The sequence below is a fragment of the Ammospiza caudacuta genome, chromosome 5, assembly GCF_027887145.1.
Source record: "Ammospiza caudacuta isolate bAmmCau1 chromosome 5, bAmmCau1.pri, whole genome shotgun sequence".
NCBI lineage: Eukaryota > Metazoa > Chordata > Aves > Passeriformes > Passerellidae > Ammospiza > Ammospiza caudacuta.
This window is the reverse complement of record NC_080597.1, coordinates 48,309,847-48,322,052: the sequence shown is the minus strand read 5'-3', so window position 1 is coordinate 48,322,052 and position 12,206 is coordinate 48,309,847.

Genomic DNA, 12,206 nt, shown 5'->3' with positions numbered 1-12,206 from the left:
TTGTTGAGCATTGTAACAGAATGCCTAGGAAAGTGGTTAAGTCAACCAACCCTGGAGGTATCTAAAAGACATGCAGATATTGTGCTTAGGAGTGTGGTTTGGTGGTGAAGTGGTCAGTGGGTTAATGGTTGAAGTCAATGATCTTATAGCTCTTTTTGCAACCTAAATGATTCTGTGATTCAATGATATAACTTCAAGATATCCAAAGGATAATGGAGAGGCTCCTTTATTTTGCTGCATAAGCTGTGTTGGAAACTGGTAGCATAGGTATCTCAGGAGAAGATGTATTTTCCAGGACCTTGTGACAGCAGCAGCTGAAAGTTTTGTAATTCAAAAGAAGCATGTAAATATGGGGAGCGTCCTACCTAGCCCAGGGCAAATTCACATTCTGCTTTTCCTGACTGCAAGTTTTCCCAAAGGCACCTCCAATCAGCACGTATAAAATGCATAAAATAAATTTAAGAACAGAAATTAGTAATTTAAATGCCCTTTACCTTCTATTAAAATCAGATATGCAAAAACTTCAGCACACCTGCCATTTCTGTTGTGAAGACTTGACATGGTGTGAGCCATCTGCCTCCATGCATCCACAGAATGTTCCTCTATGGCAGCCTGAGATGCTCAAACTTTATGGAAGCCATATAGCTTTCATAAAGCCAAGAACAAGGATCTTGATATAGAAACATATGCACACTTGCAGGAGACAAAGATGAGGTAATTAAACACAAGTCTTTTCTAAGGCTGTCGTTGCTTAGATGTGCTAAAGGCAGCACTAGCCAGTCATAATTTTACTGGATTCTGTGTATGACACTTTGGAAATGTCTATTTGAACTCATTAATGATTTCCAACTTTGCTTTTCCAGTAAAAATAATACGTTTACGTTTCTGCTTGTAAGCTTTGGAGTGACATATTCTAGCCAAAGGAATTATACATTAATCCTGTCAAAGCATTTTTTGAGATTGATCCTGAATTTCCCTGGCAAAAAATGCTTTGGACTTACACACTGAAACATATTTGTAATAACATAGCTATCTGCCATTTTCCAAGTTAGACGGATTTCCCACACTCTTGGAGGTAATTGTCTCACACTGTTTTGTCTAACCTGAGCATGTTAGACAGCAGTCATTAATGTTCTTCAATGTATTACCAAGCTTGGCAGTCTGGGCCCGGGTTATGTCATCACTGCAGAGCTGCTGCAGACTTTTAGGCAGATTTTACTCTAAATTTCCCCATTCAAAAATGCTCCCTTGCCATTTTGGTGATGGTCATTTCAGGGGTGTCCTGGTCCAAGAAAGTAACTCGGTCAGGTTATGCTAACCTGGATGCAAGCCACTTAGGTTATCTCCAACTCAGAGAGACCTCAGAACAGCAATGGTAGAAATAACACTCAGCAAACTAGGAGCAAAACTCCAGCTGTGCAGGAGGCATTAAAGTTTTGACTACATGTTTAATTTCTACATTCTTGTACCATCCCCAAAGTATTCTGGCTTACACCTGCTGCTTTGTTTACCATGAAGCTTAGGACGCAGTTCAAATAAAAGGTATGACACCCACCTGATGTGGGGCATGAACCCATTATAAGCTGACTTCTTAAGCATAGCTGGCACCAAAAAATGCTGTACTTCCTTGCATTGTGCAAACTCTTTGGTATATGAGTGTTACCTGCACCACATTAAAATTGGGTGTATCACCGGTGGCCTGGGGAAACCTTTGGTCTGTATTTCAAGGAAAAGAAGAGTTGTGAAAGGAGGGGAAAATTAGATTTGTGCATTCTGGCCAGGCTTGAGTCCTGTCACAGCTCAGTATTTTCTCCATTTGTCTCGTAAATATTTTCAGTGCCTTGGGAAAACATAGTCCATGTTCAGAAAACAGAGTAGGAAACTGCACTGCTGTCTTGCTCTGTATGCAGCAGCAAAGGGCAGCCTCGAGGAGAGCCTGGGTGGGCTTGTGTTGGGTACTGGCTTCCTCTGTAGCTGCCCACACAAGCCACTTGCAAGCCTTCCAATCCTTGCAAGCCACAGCTGCCCTATGAAGAAGGAGCAAAACTGGCATCCAGCCCACAACATTAGAAGATTTGGGGCACCCTGTTGTTGCCATTCTAATTTCTGAGGAGGCAGTTTGCCTTGACACTTACTTCTCTTCCTACCTCCTGCTGTTTCTTTTTTTACCGTCCTGATATCCTGAAAGCAATTTAAACTTTGCCAAGTTAGTCAGGCTTTTGAGAAATCTAGATTTAGCTAAAGAATTTCACAGCACTCCCAGCTGAACTTAACCATTCACCAGGAAACTGCTGTGCTTAGGAGTCACCATCATTCTGAGCAAACACAGATGGAATTAGCATTCTTTCAATCCAGTTCCATAAAAAGCTTCAACAGCTCAGTTTCAAATGACTGAAGTAATTTCTGTCAAATCTGGCTTGGCATTAGAGCTCAGCAAGTTGCAAAAAAATACACAGAAGTGAAATATTGAAGTGTGAAAAGAAATTGATTCCCTGTCAAGTTATGTTGCAGATGTGCACAAAATCTTACTGCAGCATGCACCCTGACTTTTGTGCATGATATTTTAACACATGTTGAAAGCTAGATATATGGATGTGACTAAACTTTTTTAGCTATGCTTCTTCCTGCAGAAACCACACATGAAATGCTTCAGTCATACAGAACTTTATTTGGAAATTTCGTTTTCCTAGTTTGGATTTTTTTTCACCCTTGTGACATATCAGCAATAGTACAAAGCATGTGAGAGAGCTTATATAAAGGATCTTGTAATTCATATTAGGTTAGACAGCAGCACAACCTATTGCTCCCACTCCACCACAAAAGATTCAGAAAAAAGTATCTAAAGCATACAATGATTTCTCAGAATATTATTTCTGTTCCTAAGAACAAGTCATATATACAACTCTGCTGATATGAAATGCAGATCTTATCCAATAGTCTGTCCAGTACTGTTTCATGTACTCTGGCATGATTTACAGCAGTGTTGATACTTCAGGCATCTGGTGATATAAAAATCAGAGCAAGGTATTTTCTGAGTGTCTTGGGTATTTCACACAACTTTTATTGTGTATCTTTGTCCTCTGGGGATAGCGATGGTGTTAGAAACTTGTGTAATTGTTTCAGGGAAAGTTTTTAAATTTTGGATTGGCTGTAGTGGTCAAAAGTATCAGCTACTTCTGCAATCAGAGCACTGTGGTCCTCTTGCATATCATAGTTTCAAGCTACATTTTTCCAAAAGACTTAATTATTAAATATTCTTCTAACAATCTATATATTTTACTAGTTTAAAGAAGGTGAGAGGGTAATAGTTTTCTCTATTTCTCCTCCCTTTCCCATTGACTTCCTCTGTCCATTCTCTCATGTGGACTACTTAACCCATATTTCCTATTTTATAGCTGCTGACACAGTTTCCAAAGCTTTAACATCTTCAGGTCCAAGGGCACAGCATGGTGCTGCACTGCTCCAGCACAGATGAGTCTGTCTCAAAGTAACTGGAACAGGTGGACAGTCTTTTTTTATTCCCTATATATGTTTCAATTACTGTACTAATTTCTTTACTGTTTCTAGAAGGGCCCTCCAATAAGATATATACAGATAAAGCTGTTAAGAGACAAATCAGTCACCATTGTATTATCAGAGGGTTCATACTCTCTTCATGCTCCCTTTGAAAAGAGAAATTTCACTGATTTTTTAAACATTTTCTTTAAATATTAGAAATAATTGTTTCCAAAAAAATAGCAGAGTTTCAAGTGCAGTTCTGTGTATAAAAAAAAGAATATTTGCCCACTTATTGGCATAATTAAATTCTTTTACACTTTGTAAGATAATGCAGGGGAGCATCTGAGGTGAGTTACTGCATTCGAAAGTATTTTACTGAGATGAAGATTCACAATTTGGTTAGGTCCCAAATGGCTGACTTGAATGATTCTGGCACTTCCTAACTGAAGTGTTAGGTAATATAATGAAATTTCAAGGCAAAGAAAAACACATATACCTTGTGCAGTTGTGAAATAAGTAAAATCTTGACAGCTAGGTCTCAAACTAACAATTACAATACAGTTACAAGGTCCATTAGTCAAGTAAAAGTCCTGCTCAGGTAATACTGCATGAAACTTAGTGGACTGGTTTCCTCTGACAGTTTCTCTTTACTGCACACACAGAGTCGTGGAGATTGTGTTTATTTCACTAAGGGAAGCAAAGCTGTTAATAGAATAACAACAAAAAAATAAAAATCCTAAATTCAGGGTGAGGAGCCTAACATGGTCCGAGCTGGGCATTGTTTGCAAGTGATACACAAGAAACAGGTTTGGCCACATTTTGCCCAAGAACAAATAATTTAGTAAAACAGCATTATTGTTGAGTAGTTATTCATTTATCAAAGGAAAACATCTTTTCTCTTTCTGCATGTGAAATGACTGTGAGCTGTTTTCAAAGGAAGAATGGCACAATTGCCAGTTTGATATTAGTAATTGAGCAGTCTGCCTGCACAATTCAGGGTCCATCTTTTGTGTCGCTCTAGCCAAAGTGTTACTGAAGAAAACAGTATTTCAGTGTGGTGTTCTTGAAAGGTTTAGGCCTTTTTGATCCAGCTAGCTGAAAGGTTAGATTCCATGCTGATCATGATAACTGAGCACCACTAAAATCAAGATGATAATTTATGTTAGTTTGGCTTATGGAACATTGAGCCGTATAATTTCCCAAAGGAAATCTCACTATTTAGCTAACAGAGTTTTGTTATGCTGTGGCAATTTCTCTGCTCACAAATGTTTATTATCATGGTAACAGTAATAGATTGAAGCAAAAGCCCCAAATATCCTGCTTTTTAGAAAACCAGCCTAAGTGCTACCCAAACAAATTGGTATGCTGGGGGAGAGGAGAAAAGGTCTGCAACGCTGCAGTAGGGGTTATGATCCAGCAGGAGAGTTGGTGGGGAGTCTTGCATGGCTGCTGACTGCTGGACAAAGCTTTTATGGCTGCGAGCAGCATCAGGGCTAGGTAGCCTAACCAAGAACTGTGACCCAAAAGGAAGCAGGATTTCTGCAAGAGAAACAGAGCCCTAATTTACCCAGCCTCATTTCTCCTAGTGGCCTCAGTAGGGCAAAGATCAAGGCAAAGAACATGCAAAATAATCTCCAAAATTATATTTTGCATTTTAGCAGTAGTTTCTGGGAAGCTCTGCCCTACATAGAACAAGCCTTTTTTGTATTCAGTTACAAATACTGAAGTATTTTCCTTTGTTTTTCTCAGACATTACTCTTTGACATATGTAGGGCACCATGCCATGTGTGTCACATCTTTCCTGCACATGATCTATATGTCTATAAAATTCCCCTGTTTTTCACAGGAAGGGATAGTAATGCAGTGAAATCCAGTTAAAGCCAGATTGGAAAAATCTTTCAATATTAAATACTTCATTTCTGGAATTTTTTCTATTTATGCAGTAGAGCTGTCACAGAAAACATTTATTAATGGAACCATTACTATTTATTGAAACCCTTTTGGAAAGTTTTTGTTCACCAGACTATGCAAAAAGAATTCTTCTCTGTGTGTTTCTTATATTAGTAAGTAAAATGATCTATTTACTTCTTCATAGCAGTTTCTTACTAGCAGTGCTTTCCTCTGTTGTTGGCAGACCCCAAGGTACCTGAATGTTTAAGCACTTATCTCTGTGACTTTTGCCTTGTCTCATGTAAACGTCTGCCAGGAAGGAACTGGGCTGTCAGCTTCATCCCCTCAAAAAGCCTTCCAGTGCCATGAGCTGAAGGCAGGTTCCAATTGTTAAGTCATTCTGGCCCGAGTTGAATTTAAAGGCAAGCTCCTGTAGCTAACGGAAGTTGCTGGAGGCAACTCCTCAGCAAAAGGCATTAAAATCATATGTCTCATAATTATTCTTTTGACTCAATTACCCATTTACTCTTTATTTTTATATCCAGTGGAACCTGAGGGCAGCAAATACTGCATAAGGGGAACAAATCCTGTATAATAGTTCTTGTTTTGGTACATTCACTTAGTGGTGATTTATTAAGGGCTGCTGAATAAACCTGATTAAAATGCATAAACAGTTCTGAACAGTAAACAACCATGTCTAAGGATGAAAAAATGGGACCCACATGCTGTGCATGGAAATTGCCCTTAACAACATGGCCTATTGTTGAACAGATAGGAAGCCAAAGGTTGCTTGTAATCAAATTTGAAGTTTCCCATCACTTATAAAAGCAACACTTCCTTGTGTAAACGTTTCAATTTGTTGTTTTTGAAAACTGCTTCCTGACTTAATCCCTACAGGAACACACAAATTCTTTGATTGTCAGGTAGAAAGACAATTTTAGATAAAGTAACTTTTAGATTTAGACTAAGTAAAATAAATATGCTTTGCCTGAGCATTCCTGCAGCAGTAAAATCTGCACAGTTTTCTGAGATTAATTAGAAAGAAAGGACTCATTGCATAATTTAATCTCTCCTGAAAATTTCCTGTTTTCTTGCCATTAAAATAATATGTAATAGGAAGGACACAGTACATAGTGCAAACCCTCTTAACTTTGTACAGCAGTGAGAAGCTCCATGCAGATTTTTTATTTTTCCCTTGATCGACAGGGTTAATTAATTACAGAAATTTCCATATTTAATATCTGATCTAATCTAACCTAAATAAAGTAGTCTTTCCATTGTTGGAGACTTTGAATTATGCCTGGAGCAAACAGAGGTACCTTTTAAAAAATAAAAGTTGCTTTCAGTTTCTTTCACAAATACAGCTTCAGAGCAAGGAAACCCAAGCCCTAGCCGAACTATAAATGCCATTACATTTCCCTCTGGAGGCAACAAGATCTTTGTCAGAGGCTTCCAGAGAGCCTAGATTTCACCCACTGCATTTGAGGTCTTTGAACCAAATAGTGTCTTCCTAACATTGTTAAACCTTTTTTTTTTTTCCTTCTGGAAAAGTAGGAGCAAATTACATTTAACTATGTCCTCATGTTTAAATATGATTCTCTATTATCTGTTGTCCTTGGAAGGTCCTAGAGACTTAAAGGCCCCTAACAACTGGAGAAGGTCAAGAAAGGCAAATGTTGCAACCATCCCCCAAAAGGACAGTTTGGGAATCTACAAGAGCTAATGGGACCTTGTGAGATTCAGCAAGGGAAAAGTTGAAGTGCTGTCCCCAAGAGTGAAGCAGCCCTGCAGCAGGCCAGGCTGGGGAACAGCTCTGCAGGAATGGCCCACCCTGGGGGCCCAGTAGGCCGCCATGTGCCCTGACAGCGAGGCTGCCTCAGGTGTGAGCAGGGATGCAGCCTTGGGCTGTGGGAAGAGATTTGTTCCCCATTCCTCCATGCCTGTTAGTCTGCATCTGGATGCTGTGTTCAGTTTTGAGCAATGCAAGAAAGAGATTGGTAAACTGGAGTGAGTTCAGCATTGTCCCAGAGCTGACTGGGGTCTGAAGCACTTGCCCAGAGAGCAGAAACTGAGGGAACTGGGCTTGTTCACCTTGAAAGAGACACGGCCTCGGGGACACCCAACAGCCCCCCAGTGCCTCTGGGGAGGTTAGCAGGAAGATACAGTCAGGCTCTTCACAGCAGAGCATGGAGAGAACAGGAGGCAACAAGCATATATTGAAGCAAGGAATTCAGACTGGATAGAAAGAAAAAAATTCCCATGAGGGCAATTGAGCAGTGGTAGAAAATTCCTAGAGAGGCTGTGCAGTGTCCATTCCCAGAGATTTTTAAGGCCTAACTGGATAAAACCGGTAATCTGCTCTGAACTCAGAAGTGACCCTGCTATGAACAGGAGATTGGACTATTGACCATTCGACTATCCTGAGGTCTTTTCAACCTGAATTATCCAATGAATTTATTCTACTATTCAGGAACAATGTTCCTGATGACAGGTCTGTGTAAACAGTGCTGCAATATCAAACCAATTTTTAATCATGTTATAATCGTGAGTATTCCATATAAGGAATAGGCCTTGCAGTATTTCTCTTTTCTCAACAGAAAGCTCCCTGAGCTAAGAAAAGGTGATGAAGAAACTATATTTCTAGATCTTTCTGTACAACCTTTATTTATGAGTCCTTGTACTGTGATTAGGGCAAGAATCCACAAAACCTCAAGTTCTCATATTGGGCATCCTCTAGGTAAAAAATATTATTTCTTATTTTTGCAGATAGCCTTTTTAAACCAAAATACTGTTTTGTTTTGATTTTTTTTTAAATTTTGGTTATCACATGCCATGTCACTTAAGATGAGCACAGTGAGGACTAGGAGGTCTGTGGGGCAGGAGAGAAGGCATTAAGAAAAGCTGGACTCTGTGGCCTGGGGAAGACTCCTCACATTCTGCTGTGGGATTGCTCTAGGCTTGGCATTAGATGTCCTGACAAGCTGTACACCTGGCTAAAGCATAAAAATGGGTATCATCTTGTAGCTGAATGTATTTTGGCTAAAGGAGGTCCTAACTACTGGCTTTAATCGTGTTTTCCATCCATTGTACACACCTGGATTTTGTTGAACAAAAAGGACATTTACAGAAATTTTGGTGGAAAATGTGTGCTCCAGTGAAGGCTTAGGCTTGTGACAGCCATTGGGGTGCTGACCTCGCCCTTGGGATGACAGACTCCCATAGTCAAGGAGAACTCAGAGCCCATGAGGTGTTTAACTCATGAAACTACAATACTACATTTTGTAGTTGCCCAGAAGCTGGTGAGAAATTTGTTTGAGGCAGTGCCATACACACAGGGATGTATAATCATGCTTCAAAAGTTATATCTGGTAAGGATCTGGCTGAAACGGTATGATTAAAACTTCCAAGGGTTTCTGCTTGAGCAAATAATGGCAAAAACGAATATAGTCAGTAGGTGGGTACTTATATCTTTGGAAATTAACTATTTTATTAGCCGTGTGAACCAGCATTGCTATTTTTTTTGTCCTAACCATAGAGTTATACAGGCTTTATGAAGACAAATATAAAAATGAAAGCTCCGTCTAAACTCTGTTATGGGTCTTGCCCAATTTTGGAATTTCACTTAGAAACTTCATAAGTCAAAGTTAGTGAAAAGAAGATCATCTATTTTAGGAATACTTTACAAATAAGAGTAGTGTTCATTTTCTTGGGGTACTGATTCTTTTTCCTGACATGGAAATTTATTTCAAGCATGTGTTTCTACTGGAAAAATTTCACTGAAGATTAAGATTATACCTTAAATATTTTGGGAGTGATGAGATTCAGAGTATCATGAGGTGGAAAGCTGTAAGCATAAACAATGTTATAGTGAAAATACAGAACTGTGCATAAGAAATCCTTTTTTTCTTCTTTTTATTCCTTGCAGGCTGCCATGGAAAGAATTGCCTTTTCTATAGATTAGAAGCTCCTCATATAGGAGATACACTGGATTACTACCTGTGCTCTGTGTCTTTTGCATTCTTTGCTTGTCTGCTTTTGAAGTAAGGCTAAATTAACATATCAAACCATAGCTGTTCATTTACATTTTGGTCTCCAAGCAAACAAATAGCAAAGAAGATATTTCCTTTCCCAAATTTTTTACAGATATCAAGTATTGTATTTGAGTTTTTGTTATTACTCTAAAAATATTTTCTTTAATTATTATTACAAAAATGCAAGAATAAATTTTGACAATAAATACGGTCTAAGATTCATTACTTTAAAATACCTATATTTCAAACATTCTTTTTTTTCACTAGAATTCAAGCTTATAATTTTTTTCTCCTTTGCACGAGTGTGCATACTGGAGGAAATTCTAAACCTAATTCTCATTACAATTCTTATGACATCCCTAACTTTATACATTTAATACAGTTCTCTTATCTCATTTAGGGAACCATTTTTCCCCAGTGTAAGATGCCACCATCAATACCACTTTTAATGATGGTACATATCAATCTTTTGTGTGATGCTAAATTAAAAAGCCTCTTCATAGTCAACTCAGGATGTCTCCTACTTCACACCTGTCAGTTTTCATTGTTTTTCCCATGAAGAAGTTAATTGTGTTAGTTAAACACAATTTTCCTTTATATCCATGCTGATTAGTGTGTATCTGTTCATGTGTTTGCCAGTTATCTTCCCAAATAATTACTGAAACAATTTTTGTGGTTTGTTGGATTTTTTTTAAGTAAAATAAATTATACCTTGGTAGCATGTATTTGAGAGATCAATTAACTGGAACAGGAAGGAATTAATTAGGAGACAGACAAATGTTACAAAGAAATGTAGTTGCTAGGGAAATGCACTCTGGCATTTTTACCATGTGTTATTTTACCTATCACTGTTGGTCATTCTGTCAGTCCTATGTACATAAACTTTGATTCTGCATTAACCACCTATAAGAACATTACTGCACCGAGTAACCTCTATTTAAACCCTCTTCTCAACTCATTGAAATAGAAGTCAAAAGGATGTGATCAATTACTCAGTAAAGTTAGATCGTAATCTAGCCGGGTATTTGCATAGTGCCTACTCCATTGTATACAATTACTTCTTTCCTCACCACACACTCATGTCATTTAAATGTCTTACTTTATACTCTGAAGAAGAAAATAACATCTTAATGGTACCATGTAAGAGTCATTACAGCTAGACAAACACTTACTGACAAAATGGTTTTAGTTGGAAAATACTTTCTTGATAATTTTTGCCTAAAAGTTCTTTAAGAAAACTGAAAACTTGTATTATGTCACTATCATCACTTGATTTGATGCTAAAATATCAGGTTTCATACTAATCAGTGTGAAACAATAAAATAATCTACACATTCCAGAGTCAACACTTGCCTGAAATTTCCCTGTGTAGGAACTGATAATGTCCTAGGTTGGGAATGCAATTTCTGAAGGTCAGAAGTGATCATGAAATAGGTCACTTTCAGGATTTATGACCCGTGGTTTTCTGACTGTCCTCATGCCATGTTTAATGGGGGGCCATTTTTATTCTCAAGCTACTTGAAATATATTCTTGCCAGTCACTGCTATAGGATCTTCTCTTTGTCATGCACAGGCTTTTCTTTGACACTTACCAGCTGCTGACAGTAGGGAGGTTTTTATTATTTTATCCAACTTAAAAGATACTATGCTGTTTTGATTCAAAGTCCAGTTACCTCTCTGATTTTCCCCTAGATATCAAACCCATAGCTGTGTTTTAATATAGTAACTCATCTTGAAGATGCATTTGTAATATCCCAGCATCATTTGCCCTTATTAGAGTTTAGCCCAATCTTTGCACCTCATGCACTAATTTCACTTCAAATCTCATGTAATCATCCTTTTCTTTGTTCCCATCTAAACCTGCCTTCATGATTTTTTTTGCCATTTGATACCACACTAGAATATCTACCACTCTTATATAATTGAATGAGATCATACAATTTTTTGAGGTTCTGTTGAATTTCATGTATGATCCTTTATAGGTGCTACACATCTGGTTTATGTTTTATGAAATTTACACTGGAAAGCATCAATTTATTTTATACCTATTCTGGTTGTCCTAGTAGTTATCCTAAGTACTGTTGTTACATTATTCTCACAATACTGTATTGCTTTTACATTTTTGGTGTTACTATAATTGGAAGGTCTAGAGATTGACTAGTCACCATCCATTGTACAAAGAGCTGAACATGCAGACATAAAAGTCAGTATGAGTTATATTTAGCCATAGGTACATTATAACTATTCAGTGAGAATGCTTAGAATCCTCAATTTCACAGAATCACAGAATCACAGAATGCATAAAATTGGAAGGGACCGCAGTGTGTCATTAATCCAACCTTCTTGCTCAAGCAGGGTCATCCTAGAACAGATTGCACAGAATGGCATCCAGGAAGTATCTTGAATATCTGCAGAGACTCCACAACCTCTCTGGATAATCTGTCCTAGTGCTCAGCCACCTGAACAGTAAAGAAGTTCTTCCTCATGTTGTCTCTTATCCTATTGCTTGGCACCACCAAGAAAAAACATCCTTTGGACACCCTCCCTTCAGATACTGATAGACATTGACAAAGTCCCATCTCAGTCATCTCTTCTCCCGACTGAACAGGCACAGCTCCCTCAGCCTTTCCTCGTAAGAGAGATGCTCCCTTCCCCTGATCATCTTTGTCACCCTCTGTGGGACCCACTCCAGGAGCTCCATGTCTCTCTTGCCCTGAGGAGCCCAGAACTGGGCACAGCGCTCCAGATGTGCCTCAGCAGGGCTGAGTGGAGGGGCAGGATCACCTC